At 42.4% G+C, this 20,518-nt stretch overlaps 1 non-coding gene across 1 annotated transcript; it reads left to right on the forward strand.

Moving 5' to 3' along the window:
- Positions 1-19,894: 19,894 nt before the first annotated feature.
- trnal-uaa (transfer RNA leucine (anticodon UAA)) lies at positions 19,895-19,977 on the forward strand. Its single transcript has one exon. It is a non-coding gene; the product is annotated as a tRNA-Leu (tRNA).
- The last annotated feature ends 541 nt before the right edge of the window (positions 19,978-20,518 follow it).

A 20,518-nucleotide genomic window follows, 5' to 3' on the forward strand; every position in this document is an offset into this window, starting at 1 on the left:
TCCAGTAGCTCCTCAGACTCCCCTCACATCTGTGCCCAGTCACAGACATTATTTCGCGACTCTCCAGACCAGCCTGAGACAGGAGTTGGACAGCTGTGCTGCGCAGGCTATGGTTTGTATATTTCCGGGAGAGACCCGCTGCCTGGCTGATTTGGGGTAACATTTATGTTATGACCCATGGGTTCCCGAGAGTACCATACAGCTTCTTGGTTTAGTATCAGCTGGTCCTTTTTGAGAGGGTGCAGGTAGAAAGATGTGGCGTCAGGGGGGCAAAGGGAGCGATACTTTTTAAAGCTGGCAACGGGACAGTTTGGGTTGTCAGGCTCCGCGAAGATGTAGCTTCGGTAATTTGCTCTGCACGGGTCTTTGGCATCTTTGTGATTTTTTGTCTCAGCATTGTATGCGAGAGTGATATATTCGTTGCCATTCTCGTCTTTCTTTAGAAGGAAAGAGTCTTGAGTGAGGTCCCAATTGCCCTCTGCCTCGTCTTGCCAGATGTAGCTGTACATCAAACCACACCTTCCTGACGAGTCCACGAGCTGTGTTGGGAGAGAGCACATCTGGGTTGCTGAGCAGCAGTTGTAGGTCTTTTGTCGAGATGGGGGGGTGATGCTGGCTGACGTCTTTGCCCTTTTTCCGTAGATCTTTAACTACAGATTTGAAAACATCATTGCTTGATTTGAACCTGGCACAGTTCATTATATCAAGGGTTGTGAAATGGACTACTTGCGCAGTAATATGAAAGACGTGAAATAGAAGCACAAAGCCCATTTCACCAAAGTATTTTTTATTCCTATTATCCTGGAAAGTGTCTGTAAGTGCACCTACTAGATCCACAGCCCTAGCTAGATCAAGTGTGCTTGAATGGAGCATGTCAGACAGACATTTGGCATCACCAAGCACTTTACAAAAGGTGACTAATAGCCCTATGAACTGTAAATCGATCTGAGAAAGAAGACCCCTCGCCTCAACTGACCTATCTCCACTTCTTTCAAGTCCAAGATCCTGCAACAGTCTAAGAACGACTGGAAGTCTGTCCCTCAGATTACGGCATGCTGTGTATCTGCATGCCCACCTTGTGTCTGACAGTGCCTGTAGCTCCCTAGGCTGCTGCTGTGGGTACAGCTCTTTCTGAACAGCAAGCCACTTCACATGCACATAAGAGCCAGATACAAAGTTATACAGCTGCTGCAAAAGTACAAAAAAAGTCAACCACTTCAGGCACCGCTTTTGTAGCATCAACAAGAACCAAATTCAAGCAGTGTGCATTACAATGCACATAAAATGCAAATCTGGCATTGCTTTGAATCCTTGCAGACACCCCAGAATGTTTGCCGCTCATGACAGCTGCACCGTCGTACCCTTGCCCAACAAGGTTATTTCTGTAGTCCAGACCATGTCCCTCTAAACAACTGATAATCATTTGACTAAGACCAGCTGCATTGAGGCTGTCAGCTGCTTGGAAGCACAAGAAACTTTCATTGATGGCACCATTGTAATAATACCGTAAAACTATAGACATTTGTTCCTTTTTTTGCAAGTCTTTTGTTTCATCGGCTATCACTCTGAACACTTTATGTTCTTTCACTTCTCTTATTATTTCTCTCTGTACCATGTCAGCTAAGCCCTGAAGAATTTCATTTTGGATTTGGTGACTGGTGTACTTAGCATTCCCACATTCTTCCAACCTTTTCTCAATAAATTGGTCAGGCCAAAAAGTTTCCCTTATTGTCGGAGTCCTCAGACTCTCGATGCCCCCTCTAGGCAATATTTTGTGTTGCAGTCAAAAGCAGTACACTTGCTATCGTTTTTATGTCATTTCTGTTTTCTTCCACTTTCTTTTGACGGTTCTCATTCATTGAATTTAACATTGACGTGTTCATCTCTGTACCCCTTCTATACATGCTCCAAGCATACATTGCATTTATATGAAGTTCAGATTTTGAGTGGAGATTAAAACCAGAGTCTTTATTCAATGCCTTCTTCCAATTGCAGAAGCCTAGCGGTGATGCAGATGGCTGAACAGGACCTTCCGCTTTGAAATGGATCTTGAAATGTCTGGAAACAAATAATAAATGGTTAAAGAAACAGTTAAGGGATCCAGAATTTTAATAATGAACTGCAGCCATAAAGCAAATTTAACTGTAGGTAAGTAGGCCTACCACTGGGTCCTTTTGGAGGAGCAAACGTGGATACAGCTGGGAAGTGGTCCACTGCAACTTGAACAACTGGCTCTAGATCATCATCCTGGTCAGAGGTGTCTGTGTCCTCCCTCAATGAAGCTACATTGTAGAAGAATATTTTAATACTCAGCCATCATTTTAAAAACACACAATATCAGTAACCAACAATTTAAATAAAAATTCTGAAGATTCTTTAAAATCTAAATTCTAAAATTAAAATTAATTACTGAACATGGGACTACCTCTGTAGTTACTCTGACCTGGTGATGGCGGGCTGGGTATCTCATGTTGACTCTCCTGACTAGTGTGCAAGCTGTCATGACTGCTGATGCCAGGGCTGCCTGACTTGCTTCTCTTTGCAAAGTAGTTATAGAGCTCCCCCTGCCTTTTCATTCTCAACTCACCCTATGCAAAAAGTACACAAGTCTTGTTACTTCTCTATTTTGAGAATGATGACTCTTCAGCATTGTTCTAACCATTAAAACGAGGCAGATATGACAAGGCATTGCAACAGTGATTACAGAGATACACTGTAAGGTTGGCTGCAAAGATTATGCAGACTCATATGCCAGACGCTTTAGGCTATAGTCTTGGTACGGTTTAATTAATGATCGGTCTATTATAAGACACACTTTAACATTTTAGCATCCCGGCGACAGGCTTTTGTCAGGACTCAGGACACGCAACTCAAAATCGGGACTGTCCCAGTTAAACCAGGAGGTCTGGTCACCCTATTCTGTGTGCTAGTTGAATAACATGGCTTTCCAGATTAAATGTCCATACTGGTTAAGAAATGCATGTGAACGGTCTCTAAAATCAGGGTAGCTTCTTTAGTAGCCTATAGCGTCGTTGAGAGTTTGCATGTTCTTTCAAATTCTTTTAAAATCTTTTTTTGTCTCTCGCTCTCTTGGAGCATTTGCTCTGCTGCCAGCGTGTGCCTCGACATCGCCCAAAATGCTTGATTGCATTGCATTCTCCACATCTCTAGCTATTTTTTCATGTATGACATCAGCATTTTTGTTAAGTGAATCTTTTGTAAATTGCTTTACAATTACCTCGTTGTCTCCCAGCTCGCCAGCTTGCTGCCATTCACTCCTTCGTCTTCATTAACATTCCCTTCATTAACATTCCCGGTAGAATTCTCAATCTTTTTGGCCTCTATGTGTCCAGTTACATAGTCTGTCTGTTCTTGGTCTTGGATTTTGTGAAAGAAGTTTCTAAATAGATGCGACTCATGGCTTGTAGGGGAACATATCACCCGGGGTGTGACTTTCGAAACCGACGTCTCGAATCAGTGTCGAGGCTTCGAAGCACAAGTGTTTCGAAACACTGCTTCGAAACATGGTTCAAAACAGCCATGTCATGTGACCACTGCTTCGAAACATCGTTCAAAATCCCCATGTCATGTGACCAAAGTTAAGTGAACCTTCGGTGCATTTCACCGGTGTCGCCAGGCGTGCCCGTGCGTTCAATTAACAGTGTAGCTTTCTTTTAAGCAAGAGTTTTTATAAGAAGAAAGTGATTTAGAGAACACATAGTGGCAGCAATAAGATTCTCTTTATTGTGACTTCATGTGGTCTCCCATCCAGTAATTGACCAAGGGCATGCTGCTTAGCTTTTGACAAAGACTGAACACAGGTAACACAGCAAGCCACAAACTTTAAAGACTACATCTCCAATACGAAGCATTTGACAGATTTGTTTCACCCTAAACAGCTCTGAGGTGTCGGAATTGTTTCAAAGCTTCGGAACAATTCGGCACAATTGCTTCGAACATTTCAGTGTTTCATAAAGCCTCGCTTTGCCCATCCCTACATATCAGAAAAATGAAACTACAGAAAACGTTCTCCTAACTTAACATAAAAGTGACTTTAAACAATGATTCTTTACAAAAGAAAACTTACCTTAGAACGTGTATTTTACTATCCGTCAAGTAGGCTGCTGCTGTCCTGTGCAAAAAATCCTCCCTGCCGATATTCTCTGTGAGCGTTTGACTCTCTTCTTCTTCTCTGTATAATGCTTGCTGGTGGACAGTGGGTGAATGACAACTCTTTGTGATACATAGCGCCAGCTACTGCACAGGAGGGATATAGCAGTCAACAGGTATTACCGATTACAAAATGCAACAGGCTCTTTTCAACAAGACGTGCGGTGCCGTGACATGTCAATCATCTGGGGTGGCACCTGGGAAGGTCCAATCAGATTTCAGGGGTGTCCAGTGCCCCCCCGGCCACCCCTTTGGCTCCGCCCCTGTCCACAAACACACAGGCGACGTGTGCAGCTGAACAGAACTGTGTGAACTGAACGAACTAACGCTGCATTGTGTGCCCACACATACACTCTCGCACTGGAAGGGACATTGCACTGCTGTGCATTCCGTGCACGCACACACACACGCAAGCACGCAAACGTTAACAGCACCTACTGAACTGAACTGTACAGCAACGGTTACGGCACTGACACTAACACACACACTGGCAGGCACGTGCAGAGAAGGGGGGCTACAGGGGCTCTAGCATCTGCCCTTTTGCCCCTTTGATGTCCAAGTGCCCTTTTGACAAGACCCGTTTTTTACTTTTTAAAATTTGAAATACTTCCGCTAGCTCCAACGTGAATATTCGCTAAAATGTCTCATTAATAGTTTGTGAAATTAGAAATTTACAAAAATAAAAATGTTCTGTGTTAATTGAAATGCCTTGCGGCCACCAATCTGTGACGTCATACATTCAGTGAACTCTCAGAAAGTGCACGCAGGCACAGTGCTGCAGGAGACTTTTGGGAGCACGGTAAGGTCACTTGGCAGTTAGCCTATCTGAACATGCAATAGTATTCAGCTTAGAGATAGAGAATAAAATGTTTAATGAAGTAGGCTATCAAACCCGTTTTAACCATGTCATGGTCCATCCATTTCAATAACCTGGCAGCTTCGAAAATCTAAGGCTGAACGTTCATAACATATTCTGTTTAGGTTACTATGTAATAGTAGCTTAGGTTAGTAGACCTAGTTCATAAAAGTAGAGTAGGCAAACCTTTTCTAAATCGTCATAAGCCGACGACATAGGCTACTGTAGTTGTTTAACTAACCCAACTCCACACGTCGTTTTCTGTTTACAGTAGTCTACATTACACGTCATTTCACTCAGTGGCCACACGCACAGCACGTGAATCTGCAAGACACCAGCTTGCTAATGGTGGTAGTTCACGGTGATAAACATTAAAATTATAGCCTGACAAGCCAGACTAGGCAATAACATATTTGCTGCCGCTAGGGTGCTTCTAGATTTCTAGGCTATTAAAATTAGCTTTGAATTTAATCAATAAGATGTAGCCTTATAGCCTATGATCTCTGAGTAGACAATAGCCTAATGAAAACTGAAAAGACCTATCTGTCTGTGCCCTGGCTACAGTAGGCCTACAGTACATGCACTCCTATTGAATTTTCAGAACCAAGGAGAGAAATGAGAAAAATGTGTTACAGCTCTGTCTGAGATTTCTTACTAAGTGACTGTATTAATGAAACCATACAATTTGGAGCTTCCTGACCCATGGGGATGTTAACCATTTTGTATTTGAATAATTTTCCTTAAGCTCTGTGTTTATTCTTGAGTAAACATTAGAGGGAATAACAGCTGTAAATGTTTGTTTAATTTACTCTAGTGTCCATTTAATTTACTGTAGTGTATTGTGCTACTTACCTGGGGGTAGGGGCGCCTCACCTGTTTAGCTAGACCTAAGTAAAGTAGGGGGTTACCTCACACACACTTCAGACGGCCACCTTCTGAAGCCCACTTTACCCTGTCTAAGAAGCTGTTGTCAGGCCAAGCTGCTAAACAGTAAACAACCTGTTCACTCACCTGAACATTGAGGCCATAGGCATTGAGTGTGGGGGACCTAGACTAGATCCTGTCCCACTCAGTCCTCTCCAGAGTAAGTACTTTGTAACCCCTACAAGCAGAGTGCGAATTACCCCACCATAATTGGGGGGTACTGCTCCTTCACTTCTTCTATGACCATCATCCACTACCATATCAATCCCCATCGTGATCGCCAAATGCAACATGTGTTGTGCAACACACATACAGGTCTAAACATGCGACAAACTGATAATCAGTAGGCTACAGAATATCTCATTGTTATTATATATCCAAAAGAGAACTTTTTGATCAACTCTCAAAAGTTAGAAGTTAAGTGCACTGAAATACCATTCTAATTAGTAAAAGTAATACCAAGAAGCCTATTGCCTATTTCATGACATTGATTTGGTTTATTTTTAGATTGGGTAAGGCTATTTGCACCCCTGGTACAATTAGTAGTGTATGCTATTCGTACCCTGGTGCAATAAGAAGTGAATTCTATCCGTACCCCGGTGCACACAGCAATGTGTCATATTAGTACCCCGTCTGGTACAAATATCAATGTATGCTATTCGTACCCCGGTGCACACAGCAATGTGTTCTATTAGTACCTCGTCTGGTACAAATATCAATGTATGCTATTCGTACCCCGGTGCACACAGCAATGTGTTCTATTAGTACCTTGTCTGGTACAAATATCAGTGTATGCTATTTGCACCCCTGTGCATTTAATCTGGCATATTGATCACACAATGTAATGATATTTTTTTTTTTTAAAACAAGCAACATGTTTTTTGTTGTTACATAACAGAGTGTGAATAGCTCAGCTGTGTAATCACTCTGAATAAGGTATGCTGTTTGCATCAATGTACAGTTAGAAGTTGATGCTATTCGTACCCAGGTGTTTATAGTACTGCATGCTATTTACACCCTGGTGCATGAACTAGCTAATTGTTGCAATCAAAACTTCCGTTTGAGAACCGATTTCTTATTCAAATTGCGCGCCTTCTCTCCAGAGACGTTGGTACACATGCAAACTCACTCCGCCAAAACGCATCATACGGGAATCGAACCCCGGTCTCCCAGGTGCCAGCCCTTGGCTGTGACCACTGCACTATCTGCTTCAACAAGAATTTGAGGTTTGCAGGTAAACTTATAGTTTATAGGCCTGAATGTCATATTCACGAAATTTCTGTTAGCTAACAAACTGATGGTTGTATGTGTTCGCTTAACAAAGATTATGAAAATAAAACACAACTTTTCCATCTCAACTTTAATATGAACAGATATTAGTGCTGAAACCGTTCAGAATTCTTCACTTTCTGCTGACGAAAAAACAAATGTCGGCCATGTTTTTTGGGCACGCGAGCAACATGTTTTTGTTGTTATGTAACAGGGTGTGAATAGCCCAGTTGCGTGGCCAAGGCTATTCGTACCAGGGGTACGAATAGACACTCCGTTTTAGATTTCATAAGACCTGGAGGTAAGATCCAACCCTCTCTAGGCCTACTGTATAAACAGAAACCAATTATAGTCTATGGTAGTCAGTGTCAAATCAACACAATTGTGTAGAGATATGTGAAACCTGAGCAATCTTTAATGTGATTAAGGAGCATACTATGAAAAAAACATACTAGCCTACCACAGAAGAACTACAGAGCGGTAACCTACAAGAATCTGATAACCAGAATGTAAAAACAATACTAACCAATTAAAAACAAATTCAAATACTAGCATGTAGGCCTGCTATTTATTTGAAGTAGTTCTCTATCCATAGACAGTAAAAGAAGTCTCTATCTCCGTTGCTTCTAGCGCCACGGTGGTTATAAATGGTACGGTCCATTTTAAGGGTGTCTGAAATCGCTTTACATTAAAATTTTCCTAGTGAAAATAGGAGTTGACTTGTATTGTAGCCAAATGTAATGATATTTTTTCACAATATCAGAAAACTTATCTGCCCCCCCCCCCCAAACTGATATTTTTGTCTCTTTGGGGGGTACTGGGTCTTCATTGTCTCTCGAGGTAAAGATATCTGTAACGATATTTGTAGTACATACTGCTGGCTTGGGTTTTTGGACACTGCAGTACAGCTTGCAAATCCATTGTCCAAACAGATTTGAAAGAATTTGCAGAATCCTTGTCAGAGGATTTCTTTTTCCTTGCTTCATCTTTTTTGGTGACATGTGCATTTATACAAATACTCCAATAACCAAATTGGCCTCCATCACTCAACCAATGCTAATGGTAACATTATTTTACCTAGGTCCCAGGCTATTGATATTAACTTGTATAAGATTAGCGTAGCCTACCTGCAGTAAAAACCAAGCATGTCTGATAAACATTCTCAGATTTATTTTGGCTTCAAGATGAAATGGGAATTACATTTCATGTCAAAATCATCCTACCCTTATTAGACGTTCTCTGCGGTAAACTACAGTGTTGCCCTTGTAGGAAGCGTCTATTGTTGTTCCAACCCACTTTAGATTAACTTCCAACAAAGTTACGTCTCGCTGCAACGATGCGCCATCTGGTGGACAAACTACTAGTAACGCCAATACTGGAAATGCAGCCAAATTATTATGATGAATATTTGGTTTTCCTTTAATCCTACTGAATTTGTAATTATGTATCGGCCCTTCTAATTGCCGGTACCGATGGTATGTGCGTGCCTGTGTGTGTGTGTATATGTGTGTGTGTTTGTGGATGTGTGTGTGTGAATGTGTGTGTTTCTGTCTGTGTGTGTATGTGTGCATGCGTACGTGTGTGTGTGTGCAGGGCTTAATTTGAGCCGGAACATGTTCCGGCACCTCCGACGTTGGATCCGGAACCTTTTTTATTGGATCCGTCAACTCTTACGTCAATATAAAAAATAAATCGCCTAAACGAAAAATAAATAAATTACTGTTTGTGTAGTGTTCAATGTTGATATCTTTCTTATTAGTCTTTAGAAATAGGGAAGACCAAACAGGATACAACAAGCTAATCGAGGATTTGAAAGTGCTTTATCCATTGGCCACAGGAGGGTGACGCACTGTTCGGGGAGAGAGAAGTTGAGACGCTCTGCCAGCAGGTTTGCATCGATAGCCCGCGGAATGTCATCAGGGCTTTCAGGGAATACCACCTCTACCATCTCCTCCTTGCCTTGTCGGCCCGCTGCTTGCCCGGTTCAACCCCTTTCGTGAGGTCATGGATTTCTAAAGGACATAGGTGTAGAGAAAGAAGCAGGGTAGTGGAGGCCGGGGGTCTGGATGCTGTATGGGCCATTTTGGACAAGTAGGCCTAAGCTACGGTAGGAAGAAATCGCGCTTCCACGCTGTATCTAGTTGATCATTGATTACTGGGTGTGGGTGGTCATCATTGCATCATTGATGTTGGCCCTTGAGACCAACTTACCATAAAAAATTCTTCATCCTCAGTGGCACGGTTCAGGTAGTTATTTAGGAAAAACTGCATTTTTTGGTTTTCGGGGGGCCCAGAGCAGGGGTGTGGGGGGGGGAGGGGCCCCGGGGACCAAGCGGAATTTTTCCGTAAAAGTCTAGTGGGGCTACATACCCACCAAATTTCATGTGTCCCGGTGTTTTGGTGCCCCAGGTATCGTTGACCAAAAATTCAGGAAGTAGATGACGGGGGGGGGGGGGGGGGAACGTTGACAATCCCTATATGACCGCTTCGCTAGCGGTAAAATTGCCTACACCCTCAGTTGATCAGTCATGTGATTTTAACCCTTTAAGATAATGGCCTATATCAAGTGTGTGACTTAGGGCTAGTCCACACGTACGAAACCGATCTTTTTTTCCTCCGTCTTTCCTGAAACCGCATCAAGAATATTTGCGTCCAAACGGATCCATCTCAACACGACTCAACACGTTACTTCATACTCCAGGCCTATAGGTGGCACTGTTTCTTTACAGAAATTGACCAAAATTTGCGCTTTACAAACAGACAGAATAGGCTACGACCAAATGGCTAGTGCAAGGAAACCAGAATTGTTTGTGTGGACTGATGGTGAACTGTCAACTGTAGTCAACTGTAAAACTAATAAACTTTATTTTACGGTTTGTGAAGGGTGCAGTCCCGTCCTATATTTGGCTAATGCAGGTAGGCCTACTAATCACCTTTACTTTCTTTGGTTGTAGGATAGTCCGTGATTCACATTAGTTTTGGCTACCACCGCAATTAGGCTACTAAACGCAAGGCTTACCCAAGTTCTAGGCTATTCTGTCGCCACATTTATACTATTGCTATAAAACCTTCATTAGTAACAGTCAATACTTTTGCCGGCATCAAATCGCGCATTCAGTGTGCTACCATCGGCTTAACGTGAGTTCTAAGCGTCTTTGTAGCCTATGCTTATATCTGATTTCACTCGACTGTGAATGCATATGTTGTAAGACATGTAAAATAAATGAATGACACTGGCACTACGCACAAATTAATGTAGCCTAAACTTACACCGCACTTTCCTAATAACTTAAGTTCTCTCGCGTCACTGACAGTAGCTAGAATGCATAAAAAAACACCGGGAAAAACAGTGTTCAGTCCACCAAGTCATAAGCTATCGGTGCTGCGCAGCACCAGTTGTGATATTTATCTTACGGAGTGTAATCGTAGGTAATGTCATGTATGAAAACTAGTATTGTTAGGCAATACTATAAGTGCAAGTCCAGGGCAGCTGAGGTGTGGCAATGACATCATCGATACGCAAGTAGGATGTGCGGTTTCGCTGTCTAAACTAATTCAAACGGGCTACGGTTTCAGATTTCTCCACTCTGGGACCAGGTTTCAGAAAGGTGCGGTTTCGGGCAGTGCGTTTACAGGATTCGTTTGGAAGCTCGGCCAAGACGAAGCAAAACCTCTGCGTTTAACCTAAAAAGCGTCTCCGTGTGGACAAATAAAATCAAAATCAAAATAAAATGTGATTTAGGCCATTTTATTAGTTTTCCAAGATGATGGCTACTTTTGCAGAACTAATTTCCTTGATTCAGAGCTCGCCCCCAATTGGTAAATGATGACATTCTTTGCTATAATACACATTTACCTCTTATTAATAAAGGCTAGGCTATGAATTATGCAAAGTTGTTTAATCTTATTATTGAGTTTTATTGATATTTTTAGTCTGCATTTTAGTCAGTGAAATAAGTCCATATAGCTAGCATAAGCAAGGTATGGAAATGCTCTAGAACTTGTGGCCGTTAAAATGTTGACCATTTTCTGTCTTTTCAATCATTATTTCTGCCACTTTGAACATTCATGATGTAGCTTAATTCAACTGATCACAATACAATGAATGCTTTTCATTGAGACCATACACAAAGTGCTGCAATGTTTTCTTTTTTCCTTTTTTGTAGATGATGACAATTCAGACACCAATCAGGTCCAATTCACTGATGACAATGAAATCAGCATTGAACCAATACAAGATCCTGTTTTTGATGCAGTACTCTTTGATGAAGATGCCAAGCTGACAGGTTGTGAAGAGGACACATCTGATAATGATAATGTAATCTGTGATCCAAACTATTCTCCATCCTGTGATGAGTCTGAAAATGAAGATGTGGTGGCAACAACTCCAGAACAGGAGGATGAAGAAAATGTCAACAAAAAGAAAAGAAATAAAAAAACTTGAACATGGAAAGAAAATGAATCCAAGCAAAAACGTCTCAAAGGAATGTCATACAAGACCAAAGATGGTAAAGAAATTACTGCAAAGGCTATGGGTCCTCCCTGCAACTCTAAATTCTGTCAGCAAGCCTCAACTCGACACTGTCAAGACATTACAGAAGAGCAGCGGCAGTGGATATTTCAGAAGATATGGGCAATGGACACCTGGGAAGAACGTCGGTTATACATTACCACTTTGGTCTCGAAGATTAACATCAAGCAAAAGAAAGCTGCTGGAGTATCCCGAGGCAATTCATCAATGTCCTACCAACTGAAGCTTCAGGATGGAACAAGCCTAAAAGTGTGTGTAACGGTGCGGTTGCCCGTTACGGCTACAGTTTATTTCATACGGGAGCTAAATCCAAAGAACGGACAACGTGATTTACAAACACACTTTATTTGCACACACAAACACGAACAGCATCCAGCATGGTTGCAGCAACTGCAAACCACAAACGCATACGGGACAATATAAGCCTTACTTTCAGGGTGGCCAACTGAAGGTTGAGGGAACACGGACATTCAGCAAACTTTTCATTGTGCCGGACAATAGCGCTTCCTGGTCTGGGGACGGAGAAAAGACCCGATGGAAAGTCGCAAGGACACAGTTGTACAGAATATTGGCATTTTGCTATCGCTAGTCCTTCGCTAAGCTAGTAGCATTTCTCTAGCATCAAGTATGGAATTTGAGGACGTTGATGTTGTCCATATTCTCACGGCCATCGAGAATGCTCGCAATCTCGAAGCCGCTTGGGTTCCAGCGCCAAGCGTTGATTGTTTTTTACGGTCTGACGTGAGGGTTCCCCTTCACGCCAGCACCGTGTGCCAGCCCCCCTCCTTTTTAAAATGTAGTTTCGACATTGACGGCGTCTATGTCGAGCTCGAAGAGGTCACGGCCGTGACCTCAGGTTTGAATTACCTGTTTCTTCCACCGGACCTCAAGGTCCAAAACCATTACTTCCTTGTTAGGAAGCATGTAGACCTGCAGGCCTACTCATTGAAAGGGTGGAAGGCGCTCAGAAACTGTTGTGGTGTTGTCCTGGCGCACCTCGATGGGGCTTTGTTTTTGAACATCACGGCGATGCCAAAAGACCCCAAAGACCCAAACGCAATCCTTGAGCAGCATCTGGCTTACCTGCATGTTGCCACCGACGCGTTAAATGAAGTCAGGGAGAATTTTCTCGAACAGCTTCAGATGCTGTCTGAAGACGACTTAAGAAGGCCTACCTTCATGAAACAGTGTTTAACACAGACTGCAAAGTTTGAGGTCCTGCCTCAAGACCTTAACTTTGTTTTAACACTCGTGCAGCGTGCAATCATCCACGCCAATAGGGATGATGAATACGTCATCCTTGTGCCTAATATCACAAAGTTTGGGCAAAAGCTGCAAGGCCGGTTTGAGTTGGAGGGGTTCCTGGACCTGGAAAAAGTCCTAATACGTTCGTGGAGTGTGACGTACTGCACAAGCAGAGGTCAAGTGTGCAGGGCAAGAGGGGTGTTTGGGACGTTCTGGTTATGTATGCTATGTATTAGGTTATGAAATTAGATAATAGGATTGCCTTGTTATGAAACTGGGTTTTATGGTATGGAATGTATTATTGGATATTTATATAGAGAAGATGCGTTTTGTTAGTTGATTGATTAATTGATTGTGCATTGGTTTAGTCGGCAGAGTTAAATTCTCTGGTGGGACTATGGTTGAGGGCAGAAGGAGGTAGAATGGTCTGAGGTGAGCAAGTGATTGGCCCTGCTTATAGGCCTAACACTCGTTTTGTGATTTGCAGCAGTTTGCCCTATGATTGAAAAGGGTTGTCAAAGTTAATTTTTATATATTTTGGAAGTTTAGTGATTGATTTGAGATTATTGTTTGGAGTTTTTTTTTTTTTTTTTTCTTTTTCCAATTTCTCCATACTGGTACGCATGCTCATCCGCAAAGGTGGAAATAAAACCTGGCTATTTTTGAGAAACATCACCACTGTCTCCTATTTCCATCACCGCAAGTGCAAGGGACTTTTTTCCTCCACTGTTGGTCTCCCTGAAAGAACCATTTCAGAGTGGCTTAAAGGAACACGCCACCCAAAATCAGTAGTGATATATGTTCTTACCGTAACTTTCACGAGTTGAGTCGTACCTCTCCCGCGTCGGTAGGTGCACTCAAACGCTCTGTCGCGCGGCGCGAATGTGTTAGCATGTTGCTATGCTAGCGGGCTCTGCCGTGGCCGTAGAGAGAGGCACATAGCAGTATTCAAACACCTCCACGTTTTACCTACTTAAATACAGTTGCACGAGTAGTTGATGAAAAATGTTAGGGCACACAACATGAAACGTGACGATTTTCCAAGCGAATGAACATGAGAACTACAATGTGTGGCGCAATAGCACTTGGGAGTACTTCGACCTAGCGTGGTAATATTATTAACACCTAATTGTAGATCCTATCCACCACAGAGTTTAGAATCCATGCTGGATCGACCCTCAGCCTCTCCCTCCCCTCTGAGCGAGAGAGGCACACACACTAGAGATGCGCTGATGGGCTATTATTTCAACCATAACTGCATAGCAAAACTTATCATCCATCAGCCATCCATCAGCACCAAAGTTTGTTGACCAATTTTCAAAACGGCACCTGCCCACCATCCGCTGGTTGTTTTAATGTAGGCTATATGGGTGATGCAGCGCTGCTGACGTGAGGCTAGAAAGCCCTTGCCTGTTCTAGAAAGACTGATCTAATGCAGCAAATATATTAAAAGGCAAAAGTCGTACATTGGCTAGGCCTATCCCCAGAATATCAGCAGCAAACTCAGTCTCTGTCGCGCAAAACAGTCTCCAAATAAAACGCACATCGGCCTGTTGCCTATTCTGCCAGCTTGTGACAATATATCGTCCAAAATGCTTGATTGCATTGCATTCTCCACATTTTTAGCTACATTTTCATGTACCACATCAGCATTTTTGTTCAGTGAATCTTTTGTAAATTGCTTTACAATTACCGTCGGGCCTATAGGCCTATTGCCTGGCTTGCCTCAGCTTCGGTCACGTCCTTTTACAATTTTATCATTGTAATAAAAAACGCAATTTGCCACATAATTTCAGCATGCTCCTGGCCTACTAATTAATGCCTATTGTACTTTATTTTTTGCAAAAAGAAAGAAATCCTTGATAAAATAACAAGTCATTCACATTATAGGCTACTTTACACACTGTTATGTCAGGTTGACTGACAAGCCTGTTCTGAAGACTCCCATTCATTTTGACTGCACGAGCGCGTCTTTTTCAGACAGACATTGCAATTCATTTTATAGCAGGCCATCGGACAAATATGACGCCTCGATATTAAAGAAACTCCGACTCCATTCATTCTGAAAGTCCACCGCACAACAATGCAACGTGCATGTTCACATTTTTAGTAACAACCGCCAAACTTGCTTGCTTGCCTTACACATCTAAGTTTTCCGACTATTTTTCTTACCTTCTTTTTCCGCTGTGGATGTTAGTGAGTTTGTAGAAGTTTTAGCTCTTACGTTCTGAACATCTCGCACTGCCATCGCCCGATGTCATTTCTTAGTCATATCACTCTCTGTCTCTCTTTTAAATGCCTATTCCCTGAATGGTAGGCTACAATTATGTGTTTTATATATAGGCTAATATCTAATCAAAATAACCCAGGCAGTCTCATCTAGGATATAACACAGGTTGAAGTTGGTTCTATTTAGGGAGGTGAACATCTGTAGATGACTCAGAAATGACATCGGAAGACAAGGAGTGAATATGGCAAGAGGCAAGCCGAAGTCTGCTGACAAGGGCCCGACGGTAATTGTAAAGCAATTTACAAAAGATTCACTGAACAAAAATGCTGATGTGGTACATGAAAATGTAGCTAAAAATGTGGAGAATGCAATGCAATCAAGCATTTTGGACGATATATTGTCACAAGCTGGCAGAATAGGCAACAGGCCGATGTGCGTTTTATTTGGAGACTGTTTTGCGCGACAGAGACTGAGTTTGCTGCTGATATTCTGGGGATAGGCCTAGCCAATGTACGACTTTTGCCTTTTAATATATTTGCTGCATTAGATCAGTCTTTCTAGAACAGGCAAGGGCTTTCTAGCCTCACGTCAGCAGCGCTGCATCACCCATATAGCCTACATTAAAACAACCAGCGGATGGTGGGCAGGTGCCGTTTTGAAAATTGGTCAACAAACTTTGGTGCTGATGGATGGCTGATGGATGATAAGTTTTGCTATGCAGTTATGGTTGAAATAATAGCCCATCAGCGCATCTCTAGTGTGTGTGCCTCTCTCGCTCAGAGGGGAGGGAGAGGCTGAGGGTCGATCCAGCATGGATTCTAAACTCTGTGGTGGATAGGATCTACAATTAGGTGTTAATAATATTACCACGCTAGGTCGAAGTACTCCCAAGTGCTATTGCGCCACACATTGTAGTTCTCATGTTTATTCGCTTGGAAAATCGTCACGTTTCATGTTGTGTGCCCTAACATTTTTCATCAACTACTCGTGCAACTGTATTTAAGTAGGTAAAACGTGGAGGTGTTTGAATACTGCTATGTGCCTCTCTCTACGGCCACGGCAGAGCCCGCTAGCATAGCAACATGCTAACACATTCGCGCCGCGCGACAGAGCGTTTGAGTGCATCTACCGACGCGGGAGAGGTACGACTCAACTCGTGAAAGTTACGGTAAGAACATATATCACTACTGATTTTGGGTGGCGTGTTCCTTTAATACAGTGGTTTTCAAAGTGGGGGCCTGGCTTAATAAACCCCCTATCCACCATGATGAACAAGCAGCAGGGTGTCCGTCTAAACCTGGACCTAAGAGTGGTAAGCATGCAAAGCTTGAAACTGATGACAAAGATTTCCTTAAGGACTGGTTGAAGGGCCTACCCACTGTTGATTCACACTATTGCAGAAACACAGAGACCTACAAAAACAAGTATCAACTATCTCCCACCTGCATCGCGAATATCAACAGGTAGCTGCAACTGCAGGAGTGAGGGCCGCTGGAAAACAACTTTTCGCAGATGTGTTCCATGAAGAGAACTACTACTACTGATGTTTGTGTTTCATTCAAGCATGGGAATATCAGTAAGGAGGAATTAACTATATATACTCTTTTGATCCTGTGTCTCTGCATTTATCCCAATCAATGAATTAGTGAAACACACTCAGCACACAGTGAGGTGAAGCACACACTAATCCCGGCGCAGTGAGCTGCCTGCTACAGCGGCGCTTGGGGAGCAGTGAGGGGTTAGGTGCCTTGCTCAAGGGCACTTCAGCAGTTTCTACTAGTCGGGGTTCGAACTGGCAACCCTCCGGTTACAAGTCCAAAGCGCTAACCAGTAGGCCATGGCTGCCCCAAGAAAGTAGAAAACCATAAATGCGGTTACCAAGCAAATCTTTCGACTGTCATTTCATTCTTTTCTGACCATAGTAACAGGAGCTAAGTGAGTTAGCCACAACGCGTTTTCTAACGCAATGGTTTTTTAATGGAAAATATACCTGAAAGATAACCTGTCTATGAAGCATCCTAAAGGCTGGGACATTTCTGCTTGCTAAATAGGTTTTTCTGCTGTTGATTGGCTCACAGTCCTTGGTGGCCCTGTCAGTGCTTTGTAAAATTTTGCATTAAGACCACAAGTCTCAAAAAGCATCTGCTAACATTCATTCCCAAACACCCACTAGCTACTTCAATCCTCTATTTTCAAAGGTGTTTCAAGTAAGGAAGAGCATGGTTCAAAGTAAAGTAGGCTAACCAGGACTGAGGCGACGTAATTGACTACATAAATTCGGCAAAGTGATTAATTTGTGTCAACTCGTCACAATGTAGATTTATTAACGCACCCGTGATGATCTACATCTCCATTTAAACCAAACGTTTTAAAGGGCACTTTGAGAGATGTATCCAGGGCAGGGCTGTACCTGTTGCACGTGCTACAAAAATCATTCTGTGCGATGGATGATTTACCAACGTTATGTCTGATACAGTTTTGCCTATGGCTATACATGTGTGAGACTGAGACGCTTGTTTGTTTGTTTGAAGTTCGTGTTTAGGGCGTGAGAGGGGAATCGATGTGCTTGATTCCACCTTGGTAGTTGTAGTCTATGCGATTAAAAAGCATGTGCGTGTGAAGTATCCAAACAATGATAACACCTTCATTATGGCTGCTTTAGCCACAGACCTTCAGCTACTGTACAGTGGGTCCCATTTAGAAGTTGCCACTTCATATGCGCTTTCTGTGATTCACACAGCTGCGTGAAATGTATTACAACTTTTCACCAAGAGGTGGCAGCTTAAGTCCGCTTGATACTGTAAGCCAGGAGCTCTGGCCAGGGGTTTTCAACCAGTGGTCTGCGGCCCACTTGTGGTCCGTGAGGACATTGCTGGTGGTCCCTGACCATGGATTCAGTAGTTGCAATGTGGGAATCAGTATTTTTATTCAGTGGTGGTCCTGGCGTTACGTAATTAGTCAGAATGGTGGTCCCTGGTTCACAATCAGTTGAAAAACCTTGCTGTAAGCCACTGGTTCCCAAAGTAGATTTTATTTGGGTCGCCAGCATAGCCTAGTGACAATTTATGTGTAATAGGCCCAGCTTATAGGGCTTAGGAGAGCTAACAGCTTTCTAGGATCTAGTTTGTTAACAGTCAGTGTTTTGTCATAACTCCTTCTATGCATTTTTGCATTTAGAATAGCTCTGAAACTGGGGGGCGAACATGTCGCAGAGAGGACGCCAGAGCGTGGATATCTCAATCGCAAAATTAAACAATATTTCTATCGGGAAATCGACAGTCTAGCAACGCACACAATCTAGCAACACATTTCATGAAGGCCCTTTTGGACATGTCAGTTATTTGTACCACTGGCTAGATGTAAAACTGCATTTCGTTTTAGACTATTGGTATTTAATTTGTGCATTGACAATGAAGTTGAATATCATATGAACTAAAGATAAAATCTTGCATATGTAGAAGAAGAAACATTCACAAACATCCATGGCATGACCTATCTTCTTGATGAAAACTGCATGGAAATGACAGGGATTGTTTTGTTTATTAATAAATAAAAGTAAAACTGATACCTTCAGCTTTCCCCTATACAATGTAGCCTACAGGTGTACATGACCTTTCATCAGTCCAGTTGCAATGGATGAACTGCCCTACTTGTGATTGTTTAGAGATTTTAAAGGTTTTATAACAATGCTACACATTTTTTGGCTAGTGCTACAAATCTATTCACCTTCGCAGCGACAGTAGGCCATTCTGTGTGGCCCGCACACACACACACAGGCATGCCAAACAACACAAAAGTTTCAAGAGTGGGGGATGGAGTAGAACATGGAGACAAATTGATTAGTGTGATTTATGTACAGGACTGAGCGGCGGTCATATTTTGTACCGCTATGCAGTACATCTAGTTTTCTTTGTGGCTGCCTTTGTGTAACACTACAATCTTATATAGCCTACCATATAGAGTAGTAGCTTAGGCCTACTCATTATAAATGTAATACAAAAACAAGCAATCCACATTCTAATCACACAGGCCATTAAGTTACATTATGCAGTTACTGACTGCTGACAGTTGTGCTCTAGGCAGTGTTGTAGAAGTTCATACTCAAGAGCTAGAGGGACGTTGGCCTATTTTGGAAGAGGTAGCTTTAGTGTGGATCATAAAAAGGGGCTTGGGAGGGTCCAGGGGCTTCTCCCCAGGGAATTTTTTGTTTTTTTAAATTCTGCCTGTTAAATTCTGCATAATTTCACGTCAACAATGGAGATGTTAGGAAAACTAGGTTTTGATTAACGGAGATGCAGGTCATCTCCCTAATTCATTTATTTGCGCAACAGGCCACATTCTACGTTCATTTCAGCGAGATGAGTGAAATAAATGTTTATTTTTTTTGTTTGTTTTTTTTAAAGCTATTTGCTACAATATTATTCACCTGCTAATTCCTTTTTTCATGCAGTGGATTAGGCTATCAAATCGCTATGCTCGTTTCTTGAACAGGTACAGCATGGTATACATCTGTGGCTGTGGTGCGTTCTTGCTAGCGTTAAAGGTCCTGTTTCAAAACACAACATGTGCTGCCAAGCCAAACAAACAAGCAAAATTATATATTTTTTGCACATACAGTATATAGATGTACATAACGATGATGTCATCACTTGTATTTTCAAGTTTGAGCACCAGGATGGCCGAGTGGTTAAGGCGTTGGAGTTAAGATCCAATGGACGTATGTCCTCGTGGGTTCGAACCCAGCTCCTGGTATCCATCTTAATGGTTGAGTGGCTGGGACGGCCCGGATTATTGAATTGCAACTAACAGACCATTATTCTCATGTCCTGCATGGTATACATCTGTGGCTGTGGTGCATTCTTGCTAACGTTAAAGGTCCTCCTTCAAAGCACAACATGCCAAACAAGCAAAATTATAGTTTTTTGTACACACACAAAAAACTATACATTTGAATCTCACTCCTGGTAATCATCTTAATGTGAAAGAGAATGAGCCTGATTATTGAAAAGCACTTGACATAATGTCCTGCATGCTGTAATGAACCCAGCTCCTCTATGGCTTTGGAGATTCTGCCAAACATATAAGAAACGTAAGAACCTTGAGTTTATGTATGTTATGCTGTTAAAACTAAACCATATAGCTTCATGCCCTCTATAGTCAGTCCATCTCCTCCAATGAAGTGAAACCTCAAAAAAGCCATTCATTGAATCATAGAGCAGTTTCCTCCTGGCCTGACCAGAGCCATATTGATTTCAATTTCTCAGCAATGTATATGTACAATGTAAAGAGAATT

This window comes from Alosa pseudoharengus, unplaced genomic scaffold (assembly GCF_046254945.1).
Source record: "Alosa pseudoharengus isolate Yale_2024_CS ecotype anadromous, Long Island Sound unplaced genomic scaffold, YU_APseudo_1.1 YU_APseudo_1.1_scf_5, whole genome shotgun sequence".
Taxonomy (NCBI): domain Eukaryota; kingdom Metazoa; phylum Chordata; class Actinopteri; order Clupeiformes; family Clupeidae; genus Alosa; species Alosa pseudoharengus.